Here is a 13716-nt window from a genome sequence, read left to right on the forward strand (position 1 = left end):
ATTAACCACTTGAGCCCCGGACCATTATGCTGCCTAAGGACCAGAGGTCTTTTTCCAATTTGGCACTGCGTCGCTTTAACTGCTAATTGCGCGGTCATGCAATGCTGTACCCAAACGAAATTTGCGTCCTTTTCTTCCCACAAATAGAGCTTTCTTTTGATGGTATTTGATCACCTCTGCGGTTTTTATTTTTTGCGCTATAAACGGAAAAAGACCGAAAATTTTGAAAAAAAATGATATTTTCTACTTTTTGTTATAAAAAAAATCCAATAAACTAAATTTTAGTCATACATTTAGGCCAAAATGTATTCGGCCACATGTCTTTGGTAAAAAAAATGTCAATAAGCGTATATTTATTGGTTTGCGCAAAAGTTATAGCGTCTACAAACTAGGGTACATTTTCTGGAATTTACACAGCTTTTAGTTTATGACTGCCTATGTCATTTCTTGAGGTGCTAAAATGGCAGGGCAGTACAAAACCCCCCCAAATGACCCCATTTTGGAAAGTAGACACCCCAAGGAAATTGCTGAGAGGCATGTTGAACCCATTGAATATTTATTTTTTTTGTCCCAAGTGATTGAAAAATGACAAAAAAAAAAAAAAAAAAAAATATTTACAAAAAGTCGTCACTAAATGATATATTGCTCACACAGGCCATGGGCCTATGTGGAATTGCACCCCAAAATACATTTAGCTGCTTCTCCTGAGTATGGGGATACCACATGTGTGGGACTTTTTGGGAGCCTAGCCGCGTACGGGGCCCCGAAAACCAATCACCGCCTTCAGGATTTCTAAGGGTGTAACTTTTTGATTTCACTCTTCACTGCCTATCACAGTTTCGGAGGCCATGGAATGCCCAGGTGGCACAAAACCCCCCCAAATGACCCCATTTTGGAAAGTAGACACCCCAAGCTATTTGCTGAGAGGCATGGTGAGTATTTTGAAGCTCTCATTTGTTTTTGAAAATGAAGAAAGACAAGAAAAAACATTTTTTTTTTTCTTTTTTCAATTTTCAAAACTTTGTGACAAAAAGTGAGGTCTGCAAAATACTCACTATACCTCTCAGCAAATAGCTTGGGGTGTCTACTTTCCAAAATGGGGTCATTTGGGGGGGTTTTGTGCCACCTGGGCATTCCATGGCCTCCGAAACTGTGATAGGCAGTGAAGAGTGAAATCAAAAATTCACGCCCTTAGAAAGCCTGAAGGCGGTGCTTGGTTTTCGGGGTCCCGTACGCGGCTAGGCTCCCAAAAAGTCTCACACATGTGGTATCCCCGTACTCAGGAGAAGCAGCAGAATGTATTTTGGGGTGTAATTTCACATATTTCCATGGCATGTTTGAGCAATATATCATTTAGTGACAACTTTGTGCAAAAAAAAAAAAAAAAAAAAAAAATTTGTCTCTTTCCCGCAACTTGTGTCGCAATATAAAATATTCCATGGACTCGACATGCCTCTCAGCAAATAGCTTGGGGTGTCTACTTTCCAAAATGGGGTCATTTGGGGGGGTTTTGAACTGTCCTGGCATTTTATGCACAACATTTAGAAGCTTATGTCACACATCACCCACTCTTCTAACCACTTGAAGACAAAGCCCTTTCTGACACTTATTGTTTACATGAAAAAGTTTTTTTTTTTTGCAAAAAAATTACTTTGAACCCCCAAACATTATATATTTTTTTAAAGCAAATGCCCTACAGATTAAAATGGTGGGTGTTTCATTTTTTTTTTTCACACAGTAATTGCGCAGCGATTTTTCAAACGCATTTTTTGGGGAAAAAACACACTTTTTTTAATTTTAATGCACTAAAACATGCTATATTGCCCAAATGTTTGATGAAATAAAAAAGATGATCTTAGGCCGAGTACATGGATACCAAACATGACATGCTTTAAAATTGCGCACAAACGTGCAGTGGCAACAAAATAAATACATGTTTAAAAGCCTTCAAAAGCCTTTACAGGTTACCACTTTAGATTTACAGAGGAGGTCTACTGGAAAAATTACTGCACTCGATCTGGCCTTCGCGGTGATACCTCACATGCATGGTGCAATTGCTGTTTATGTTTGACGACAGACCGCCGCTTGCGTTCGCCTTAGCGCGAGAGCAGGGGGCGACAGGGGTGTTTTTTTTTTTTTTTTTTTTTTTCTTTATTATTTTTTTGCTTTTTTAATCTTACTTTTAAACTGTTCCTTTCATATTTTTTTTTTTAATCATTTTTATTGTTATCTCGGGGAATGTAAATATCCCCTATGATAGCAATAGGTAGTGACAGGTACTCTTTTTTGAAAAAATTGTGGTCTATTAGACCCTAGATCTCTCCTCTGCCCTCAAAGCATCTGACCACACCAAGATCGGTGTGATAAAATGCTTTCCCAATTTCCCAATGGCGCTATTTACATCCGGCGAAATCTAAGTCATGAAATACTCGTAGCTTCCGGTTTCTTAGGCCATAGAGATGTTTGGAGCCACTCTGGTCTCTGATCAGCTCTATGGTCAGCTGGCTGAATCACCGTCTGCATTCTCAGGTTCCCTGTTGAGACAGGAGAGCCAGAGAAAAACACGGAAGACGGTGGGGGGGGGGGGGGCATTCCCTCCCACGGCTTGTAAAAGCAGTCTAGAGGCTAATTAGCCGCTAGGATTGCTTTTACATGAAAGCCGACCGCTGGCTGAAAAGAATGATACCAAGATGATACCTAAACCTGCAGGCATCATTCTGGTATAACCACTCAAAGTCGTGAATGGCGTACCTGAAGACAAAAAAAATGGTTAACAATGGTTAACAATAAAGCACAGTAAAGTGTAAATAATTACACACCTGAAAAACAAACATGATAAAACATAATAACAATAACAATAACAATAAAACATTGCAGAATAGAATACAGTAAAAAAGAGCAGAACAATAGAGAGAGAGAATAGAGAGAGAGAGAACAATAAAACAACAACTATTTTTTTTTATTTCATATTTTTTTTTTTTTTTACACTTTTTTTGTAACTAACTTTTATAACTGTAACCGGTTCCAGGTTCGGGTCTCTCAAAATGCGATGGCATCTTGGGAGACCCTGTGAAAGTGTGCCTAGTCTGTGCAATGCTGTACCCTACGCTAATACTCAACTAGTGAATGGTAGCGTTCAAAACATTCACCAATGCAAGACCAGGATTGTCAGGACAGGAGGGACAATAATAGCGGGTGTCACGCCTATATCCGCGCTTGCTGCAAACACAACATCTTTTTTGGGGGGGTTCGTTGGGTAGGGGTACTCGGGAGGACATAAAAATGCCTCTCATGCAGCCGACTGCATTTGGTTGGGGATGTGAATGGGGGAAGTACGGGCGCTGCAGAAGCGGTGGGTTCCCAATTAGGATTGGCGAATGCAGCAGGAAGGGCACTATGGGCACGACGGGCCTGTGTTTGTCTTTTTGGTGGCAGCGGGACACTACTTGTGCTTGTCACCTCACCAGCTTCAACTGCACTTATGGGACTCGCCACGTCACCACGTGTTACTGCAGTGCTGGTTTGACTACGACCGGGGTGTACTAGGCCGCTGGCGCTTGCCAGTTCACCAAAACGCTACCAAAAAACGTTAGCGATCGCAGGGATCAGGCCTGACTCTGCGAACGCTGCAGTTATGCGTTTAGTGTTTTGTAAGTGTCAGTGATCGATCGATACTGCACTTGGGTGGGCTGGGCCGGGCCGGGCGGAGGGGCAAAACGCAGGTGCTAGCAGGTATCTGGGCTGATCCCGCTAACACTGCGTTTTTGGGAACCCTAAACTGCTGGGGACGCTAGTATAGATCTGATCGGATCAGATATTGATGCGATCAGATACTATACCACTAAGGGAGGTGTACGGTGCGTGCGTGGGTGTTAGCGGTACTGGCGCTAACCTGACGCCTGGGGCTGGTGCTTGCCAGTTCACCAAAATGCTACCAAAAAAACTGTTAGCGATCGCAGGGATCAGGCCTGACTCTGCGAACGCTGCAGTTATGCGTTTAGTGTTTTGTAAGTGACAGTGATCGATCGATACTGCACTTGGGTGGGCTGGGCGGAGGCACAAAACGCAGGTGCTAGCAGGTATCTGGGCTGATCCCGCTAACACTGCGTTTTTGGGAACCCTAAACTGCTGGGGACGCTAGTATAGATCTGATCGGATCAGATATTGATCCGATCAGATACTATACCACTAAGGGAGGCGTATGCTGCATGCGTGGGTGTTAGTGGTACTGGCGCTAATCTGACGCTGCCTGGGGCGACACATATCACCGCCGGGCGATCAGGGGGCTAAACCTTTATTCGGTAATAAACGGCGGGTGCCCTGACACTATAAAAAATAAACGAACTAACCAGCGTCACCCGTAACACTTATACGGTGATCAGTGGTGAAAGGGTTAACTAGGGGGCAATCAAGGGGTTAAAACATTTATTAGGTAGTATATGGGGGTCCCTGTCGCTATAAAACGCTGACGGCGAACCTAAATATTTACCTCACTAACTAGCGTCACCAGCGACACTAATACAGCGATCAGAAAAATGATCGCTTAGTGACACTGGTGACAGGGGGTGATCAAGGGGTTAAAACTTTATTAGGGGGGGTTAGGGGGGTACCCTAGACCTAAAGGGGGGTAATACTAACTGTCCCAACACTGTAACTGTCACAAACTGACACTATGCAGTAATCAGAAAAAAAAAAAAAAAAAACTGCTGGTGTCAGTTTGTGACAGGGGGGGTGATTGGGGGGGGATCGGGGGGCGATCGGGGGGGGGGATCGGGGTGTTTTGTGTGCCTGGCATGTTCTACTGTGTGTGTGTGTGTTGGTGCACTCACATAGATGTCTTCTCTCCTCGGGCCGGAACGGAAAATACCGACCCGAGGGGAGATGACATCACTTCCTTTGCTGCTGTTTAGCATACAGCAGCAAAGGAGTGTTCTCATTGGCCGGCGGCGATCGCGAGGGGGGGGCCACGAACGGATGGTCTCCCCCTCATCACCGATCGCCGCTGGACAAAAGACGACCGCCTCGGGCACCGGGGGGGGGTCCGATCGGACCCCCCACCCGCGGAAGGCAAATCACGTACCCTGTACGTGATTTTGCCTGTCCGTGCCACTTTGCCGACGTACATCGGCGTGAGGCGGTCGTCAAGTGGTTAATTAGTAAAACTGGGTATACACCAAGTGTTTTTTTGTTTTTTTTTTCCAACTAGTGGTTTGAATGGTTTTCCCACCTCCAGACAAGCAATGTTGAAGTAGGAATCTCCTCCGCTGCGCTATTGTATTCTGACAGCGTGAGCTCCCCCTTTCAGAATACGCATCTAGTGCTTACCCCTGCAGGAGCCGTTGGATATGATGGGTTCTCTGTTTTGCCACAATTCTTTAGGCTACTCGGTCTCCACTGACACTCCTGTGTAACTTAAAGAGGAGTTCCACTGGTTGTTAAGTTTATTAAAAGTCAGCAGCTACAAAAAGTGTAGCTGTTGACTTTTAATAAAAACACAGTCACCGGTCCAGCGATGAGGCCGCCCGATGGCTCACTCCTCTCCTCGCTCCTCTCCTCAGCCCCAGGGGTGAATTGCCCCCTTAATGACCAGGCCATTTTTTGCGATTTGGCACTGAGTTACTTTAACTGATAATTGCGCAATCAGTGATTTTTAGCGGGGCTGCGACATTGCGGGGTACAAATGGAACACTGAGTGACACTTTTTGGGGATCAGTGACACTAATACAGCGATCAGTGCTAAAAAAATGCACTGATCACTGTATAAATGACACTGGCATTGAAGGGGTTAACATCGGGGGCGATCAAAGGGTTAAGTGTTCCCTCAGTGTGTTTACTAACTGTGTGGGGGATTGACTGACAGAACACAGAGATCACTGTTCCTGATTACTAGGAACAGACAATCTCAGTGTACTTCCCTGTCAGAACGGGGATCCGCCTTGTTTACATAGGCAGATCCCCATTCTGCCTCTCTGTAGATCAATCGTGGGAGCCTGGCGGACATCGGGTACACCGGATCCACTCATTGTCTTCCCCCTATGCAGCGGGCGCTTGCCCACAGTATCTATTACACAAAACGACATACAGGTACGTTGTTTTGCGCAATAGAGCCGCCCTGCCGCAGTATATATGCGATGGGCGGTCTTTAAGTGGTTCCTGTTACTAAACCCACAACAGTAAAATCAGTCTGTATATGCAGTAAAGCATGCTTGTTATACTCACTGTGGAACCTAAGGGGTTAATCCTCTGCGTTGTGTAAAAAGGCTGTTTGATCCTGTCTTCTCGGATCCATCCTCCTTCCACTGACACCTAATAATTTCCTCATAACACAGAGTCTATGGAGTCAGGCTGCACATGCTCAGTTTGGTGTGTATTGCTAGAGAGGTTGCATGTGATCAGCACAAGGCCAATCAGCATTGTCCAGAGGGTCAGGGGTCTTGCAGCCTCATAGCACAGTCGGAAAACTCCTCCTACAAGTTTTAACCAGTACTTGGCTGGGCACTGATAGAAGTCACAAGACTGCTATATACTGCTGGTGAGAAAAGGTATTTAGCAGTTTAGATTTACTAAACTTATTGAATTTCCATGTTCTGTGTACTGTGGGAGACCAGATATAGTGAATGCAGGCTCCTGGGTTTAGTAATAATTTAAATGTTAGTATGTTACCACTTTATATTCATACACAGAAAATAGGCCACAAGCAACTTGGTGGCAGAATAATTAGATGAATTATTGCAATGCAGATGAACAATGCATGAAACAATAAACAGTTAAACATGTTTAAAGATGCTGTGCTAGATAATGAGCTCTAACCCCTACGGTAGCAATGAACTGAAACGTAGTGACACTAAACCAAATTATAACTAGTGTAAACAGGGTTAGACGTATTGACATCAACTAACCCAAAAATAAAGTGCTTGTGCACACTACATGTAAGGCCCCAATAGTGGGTAGGTGTATGTGTTCCTGACAAAAGGGGTACCCCTGGAGGTGGTTGCTAGTAACTGACGCGTAATTGTCAGTGTAAAGCCTAGTACGCATGGACCAAATGTTGGACGGCATCAGCCAGCTCAATAGAAAGTGTCCGTTATTCTGCCCTTTTTTACTGCAGTTGGTCCGACTAAAACTGGCCATTCGGCTGGCTTCTGTCGAAAGAGCATGACCGAAAAAGGTCTGCCGAACAGGTCCCATTGGCTGAAAACGCTGACAAGCCCTTTTGTCAGAACACAATAGAACTGCAGGGGAGATTGCTGTACCAACGTTGGATAGTTAATATAGGTCCTCCTGAGCTGCCAGTTTTTTTTTTTTCGTTCAGCCCAGCTGCGTTGAACAAAAAAAAAAAAAAGAAACTTTAGCCAGCTTTCATTGGGGCCCTTCTGTAAGGTGGTGCAGGGTTAGCTGTCCCTTTTAAGAGTATATAATGTATAGCTGATGTATAGTGTCAATGTTGAGATAAGCATAGATCAGTGATGGCAAACCCTGGCACCCCAGATGTTTTGGAACTACATTTCCCATGATGCTCTTGCACTCTGCAGTGTTGTTGAGCATTATGGGAAATGTATTTCCAAAACATCTGGGGTGCCAAGGTTCACCACCACTGGCATACATGGTTCAGCTCACCCTTCTTGGTACACAGGAATCTGGTCCAGATCACTTGGTGGTTTGCTGTCCTCAGGTACACTGGATCCGCTGGCTACTAATGCTTTGGAGATGCCCCTGATTCTGGAAAGCCAATTCAGTTAATGGCCTTCCCCAACCACCCCCCAAAGATTTTCCATATTTGTTACAGCATCTGTTGTATTTGCATTCTCATGGTCAAGAAAACTGTTCTGAAGTGCATAGCTATGCGAGTTGTTATTGACAGCAAGTAGTTCGTCGGGGAGGAAGTGGCTGTCAACGACCACCTGAATGTAAAGGGATTCCAGTAAAGAACATGGTGTTGGGTTAGAAGAGTCAGTGGTTTATACAAGGTTTTATAATACATTAAAATAGCGTTCGTTATAGGTTAAATATAATGTTTTCTTGAAGACAGGTTCACTATAATAATCATAATAATAATAATAAAAAATGTATAAATATCTGCACTTTAGATATAACTTTACCGCATAGATATTTCCTTCGTTAGGGTAGAATTCACAGGCACATCCACTATTCAGCCAGTATATTACATTTATAACGCTGACGAATAGAAGAAGCAGTAAAATGTCTGAGTACATTGTCTGGCTGATAATTAGAAATAGGTTAATTTGCAGGACTATACATAAAAGTGCGTTAATAATTACATCTCAGGTAATTACCGTTTTTCATGGCAATACCTATCAAAGTGCGTCGCTGGAGGGATAATTGGAGAGAGGTTAATTGATCAATTATATGTTAATTGTATTGACATGTAGCTTTCTTGGATGAATCCCCGGTAATTGTGTTTGCCTAGCAAGGTCGTGAAAAACTAGGTCTTTTTCACAATTTACTTTTTTTGTTTAAAATGGTGTGGAGGTAATTATTTCTGTTGCTACTTTGTGAAAATGTCTGTTATTTAACAAAGCACAGGGGGATGCCTTAGACCAGGGGTGTCAAACTCAATTTCATCGTGGGTCACATCAGCATTATGATTGTCCTCCAAAGGGCCGGTTGTATCTGTAAGATTAGATGTCCAGCGCATCTCCTTCCCTTACATTAGATATCAAGAACCACCCCACCATCAGAAGTTGAGTCCCCTACTCTCCCTAACATCACAGTGCACCCCCTTTCCTTATGCTGCTTCTGGGAAGAAGCTGGATGCATTGCTTGAAAGCAGAAGGTGGGGGTCTGGAGGTGGACCAGAGGAGGGCTGGAGCTCTCCTGCAGCTGCTGGAGAGGTGTGAGGGCCACATGAAATGGCCTGGAGGGCCAGATTCGGCCCGCGGGCCTTGTGTTTGACACCTGTGCCTTAGACAATTGAAGATGGTTGGATATGTAGGCACAGTCAGACCATCCATGGCCAGCTATCTTTGTGTGTGACCCTTAGCACACGTGGTTACCTTACATTTTCGGGGAGAGGTGTGCCGTACACACTGGCTTCTCGCCAAAAAACAAATGGTGTTCTCACATTTTTCTAAAACCTCCAATTGTTCTCCCACCAGAGAACCTCAAACTAGAGGTGTCTGAGGGTGCCCCATAGACATTACATTTTTACCGGACCTGGCTGTTTTTTGGCAAGATTAATAGACTTCTGATATTTGTCATTTAATATCTATGGGCATCTTAAAGCAGTATTAAACCAAAAAACAAAAATGTAATCTAGTGCAGCTCCTTTAGATGTGTTGATTGCTTGATTGTTTAGCACCAGTATCATCACATGAGGCAAGGAGAGAAACTTCAACCCTGTCTAAGGCTTGCCATACACGTGCAAATTTTTTTCCTGCAACCCAAAGAAATTTGCACGATTCCCCCATTAACACAGACAGTGCCGACAGGCACTATAGTAGCCGCTAGCGAGAATCGCAAGAGAATCTGGCAGGCTGGTTGCACACAAGTTGATCGATTGATCAACTTGGTACATTCAGCCTGCTCATTATTGGTTCAAATCTCAGCCAGTCCCCGCTGAGCCGGCCAAGGTTTGAACCGTGTATGGACGGCCTAAACCAAAAAGTCAGACTTCTGGTCTTTGTTCCCTATGGCTGAACTCAGCTGCAGAGCAGTGAAGGTAAACTGATCATTGGCTTCTGGAGGGGCAAACATTAAAGTGAACCTGTTGCTTTATGCTGCATGGTATCTTTTCATGTGACAACACTGAAGAAATGACAATGTAAGTGTACAGCTTGTATAACAGTGTAAATTTGCTGTCCCCTCAAAATAACTCAACACACAGCCATTATTGTCTAAACCGCTGACAACAAAAGTGAGTACACCCCTAAGTGAAAATGTCCAAATTGGGCCCAATTATTCACTTTCCCACCCCGGTGTTATGTGACTCGTTAGTGTTACAAGGTCTCAGGTGTGAATGGGGAGCAGGTGTGTTAAATTTGGTGTTATCGCTCTCACTCTCTCATACTGGTCACTGGAAATTCAACATGGCACCTCATGGCAAAGAACTAGACGTATGAGTGCTGCCAGCATTTCTGCAGAGGTTGAAGGGGTGGGGGGATCAGCCTGTCAGTGCTCAGACCATACGCCGCACACTGCATCAAATTGGTCTGCATCGCTGTCATCCCAGAAGGAAACCTCTTCTAAAGATGATGCACAAGAAAGCCCACAGTTTGCTGAAGACAAGCAGACTAAGGACATGGATTACTGGAACCATGTCCTGTGGTCTGAGGAGACCAAGATAAACTTATTTGGTTCAGATGGGATCAAGTGTGTGTGATGGCAGCCAGGTGAGGAGTACAAAGACAAGTGTGTCTTGCCTTCAGTCAAGCATGGTGGTGGGAGTGTCATGGTCTGGTGCTGCATGAGTGCTGCCGGCACTGGGGAGTTACAGTTCATTGAGGGAACCATGAATGCCAACATGTACTGTGACATACTGAAGTAGCAGAGCATGATCCCCTCCCTTTGGAGACTGGCCCACCAGCAGTATTCCGACATAACGACCCCAAACACACCTCTTAGATGACCACTGACTTGCTAAAGAATCTGAGGGTAAAGGTGATGGACTGGCCAAACTGGTCTCCAGACCTAAACCCTATTGAGCATCTGTGGGGCATCCTCAAACGGAAGGTGGAGGAGCGCAAAGTCTCTAACATCCACCAGCTCAGTGATGTCGTCATGGAGGAGTGGACGAGGACTCCAATGGCAACCTGTGAAGCTCTGGTGAACTCCATGCCCAAGAGGGTTAAGGCAGTGCTGGAAAATAATGGTGGTCGAATCAAAATATTGACACTTTGGGCCCAATTTGGACATTTTCACTTAGGGGTGTACTCACTTTTGTTACTATCGGTTTAGACATTATTATATATATTTTATATATATATTTTATACCTACCTATTTTTTAACCCGGTCCAGTCATGTGATTGGTAGCTGCAGGAGAGAGGAAAGAGTATAAAGGACAGTTGATACATGGGAGACATTGATGTCACGGCTCCTGGAATTCACAGCCGTTGTCGAGTGCTCCCTTAAGCCAGCCATAGATGAAGTGATTTTCTTTCCTGCAACCACAGGCTGCAGAAAAGAAAATTGCTCAGATCCCTCCCACGGAGCCATTGTGTTCTCCCGCCATGGGGTCGCTTGAAGCCACCCAATGGCTCTGTGGGAAGGGATTCAAGTTATTTTCTTTCCTGCAACCCCAGAAAATCACTCTGTCTATGGCCGGCTTAAGAGTGTACTCGACAACGGCTGTAACAGCTGCTAGCAATAATCGCATGTAAAATCCGACAGGCTGGTTGTACCGAAGTTGATCAATCAACTTGGGTACATTCAGCCTGCCCATACATGGTTTAAATCTCGGCTGGTTCAGCAGGAAGGGGCTGAGATGCGAACTTTCTATGGCCGGCTTTACACAGACATGGCTGGACCGGTTTCAAAATCAGTTAGTGCGCAGATCTTTTCTACAAAGGATGGGTAGGAGGAGGGGGGAGGGGACTTTTTTAAAAACAGTTTGGGTTAGGCTCTTATAAGTAGAGCAGGTATTCATTGAGTATACGCTTTTACTGTTTATTATGATTTTATGCAGTTTATTATTCAACCTTTACACTACACTCCATCACTATTTGTGGTTGCAGACTTTTAACTCGCTCCTTGTTTCATATCAAGTGCAAATCAAGTATATGTCATAGTTGTGCCAGTACAGATACTCTTTGTTTAATAACTTACGACCAGCTCTCTCCACCCAAACGACGCGCTATACATCATTGTATTGTACAGTACAGAATTTTCATTTGTGTTCTGTACTTATGCAAATTAACCACTTAAGGACCGATCCTCTTTTTGAGATTTGTTGTTTACAAGTTAAAAACAGGTTTTTTTTCTAGAAAATTACTTAGAACCCCCAAAAACTATACTTTTTTTCCCTAACACCCTAGAGAATAAAATGGCGGCCGTTGCAATACTTTCTGTCGCACCGTATTTGCGCAGAAGTCTTACAAGCGCACTTTTTTTTGGAAAAAATACAATTTTGAATTTAAAAATAAGACAACAGTAAAGTTAGCCCAATTTTTTTTATAATGTGAAAGATAATGTTATGCTGAGTAAATTGATACCCAACATGTCACACTTCAAAATTGCGCCCGCTCGTGGAATGGCGACAAATTTTTGATAAAAGTGATCTCGCGACGAATCCGCCACAGAGACCACTATTATCGTAAACCAACCAGACTGCCGGCCAAAGAAGAGGATACCGGGGTTATGGTAGCTAGCTGCTGCCATAACAACCATATTCCTCTTCAAAGTTTGGTTGTATATCGGCATGCGGCAGTCCGTAAATGGTTAACACAAAGTTATTGAGCTGAAGCTTTGTGTTTATATCTTTTTTCACAATACAGTACAGTAGTTAAGAATTCTTATAATATTGATTACTTGTGGCTCCTCGTATAGCAACCAATTCGTATAACGCCCTGGTCGTTGGAACGGAATCTGGTCGTTAAGTGAACAGAGCCTGAAATGTATTCTTATAACTGTACAAAATGTTAGTCTTTAGATTCACCACCAGGGCTTGGACCAACATCTCTAAACACGTCTAAACACATTTGTAGATTGGCCTCCCAATCTGGGGATCCTCAGCACAGTCCTGGACTCTCTCTTTGCGTCCACGGCGGCTACTGAAGCTCCATTTAGCTCCCAATGAGCCCCTGTCCCCTGTGCCACCCTTGTTTTCTTTCAACACCCTTAATAACTTGTGTGCAATTCTACTGTTCAGATGGAACATTGCTTCCACAATAGTGGTGATGCAGATATTGACAAAAGGAGACAATGTGTAGGAGTTTTTAACCACTTCAGCCCCGGAAGATTTACCCCCTTAATGACCAGGCCATATTCTGCTCTGCGCTGACAATTGTGCAGTCGTGCGACACTGTACATAAAATAAAATTGATGTCCTTTTTTTCACCCAAATAGAGCTTTCTTTTGGTGGTATTTGATCACCTCTGCGGCTTTTATTTTTTGCACTATAAACAACAAAAGAGGGGCAATTTTGAAAAAAAACAAAACTTTTTTTTTTATGCTATAAAACACATCCAATAAAAAAATGACGACACTGGAAGGGAAGGCGTTAACATAAGGAGTGATTAAAGGGTTAAATATGTTAACTGGCAGTGCTTGCTAACGGTGTGGGGGATGCTCTGACTGGGGGAAGAGAGAGATCAGTGTTCCTGCTTAGCAGAAACACAAGATCTCTATCTTCTCCCCTGTCAGAATAGCAATCTTCCTTGTTTACATAGGCAGACCGCCGTTCTGCCTTTCTCTGGAACGATTGCGGGTGGCCGGCGGAGATTGGGTCCGCTGATTTGCTCCCTCTTTGTCCAGTCATAGGCCAATTGCACGAAACAACCTACAGGTACGTGATTAAAGTTTAAATAATTTAAATACCTAAACTAAAAAACATCAGTATACTGATGCATTTTATCATTTGACTTTATCAAAGGTCTTTTATTTTATTTTAGTCTTTTATTTAGTCAACTGACGAAACACGTCAGTGGGCACTGGGAGTTGCAGTGTCCTTCAGAAAGCCAAGTCCCAGGGCTGTGCTGAGGATCCCCAGAATAGGATGCTTATCTACCAAACTGTTTAGGCCCACACAAATGTAGGCTTAA

General features: G+C 43.9%; 1 protein-coding gene across 1 annotated transcript in view; it reads left to right on the top strand.

Annotated features, from left to right (window-relative positions):
• Positions 1-13716, top strand: part of LOC141141294 (S1 RNA-binding domain-containing protein 1-like) — a 201916-nt gene that overhangs the window by 86421 nt on the left and 101779 nt on the right. The gene's annotated exons all lie outside the window — the stretch shown is intronic.

Source organism: Aquarana catesbeiana, linkage group LG04 (genome assembly GCF_042186555.1).
Source record: "Aquarana catesbeiana isolate 2022-GZ linkage group LG04, ASM4218655v1, whole genome shotgun sequence".
NCBI classification, from domain to species: Eukaryota; Metazoa; Chordata; class Amphibia; order Anura; family Ranidae; genus Aquarana; species Aquarana catesbeiana.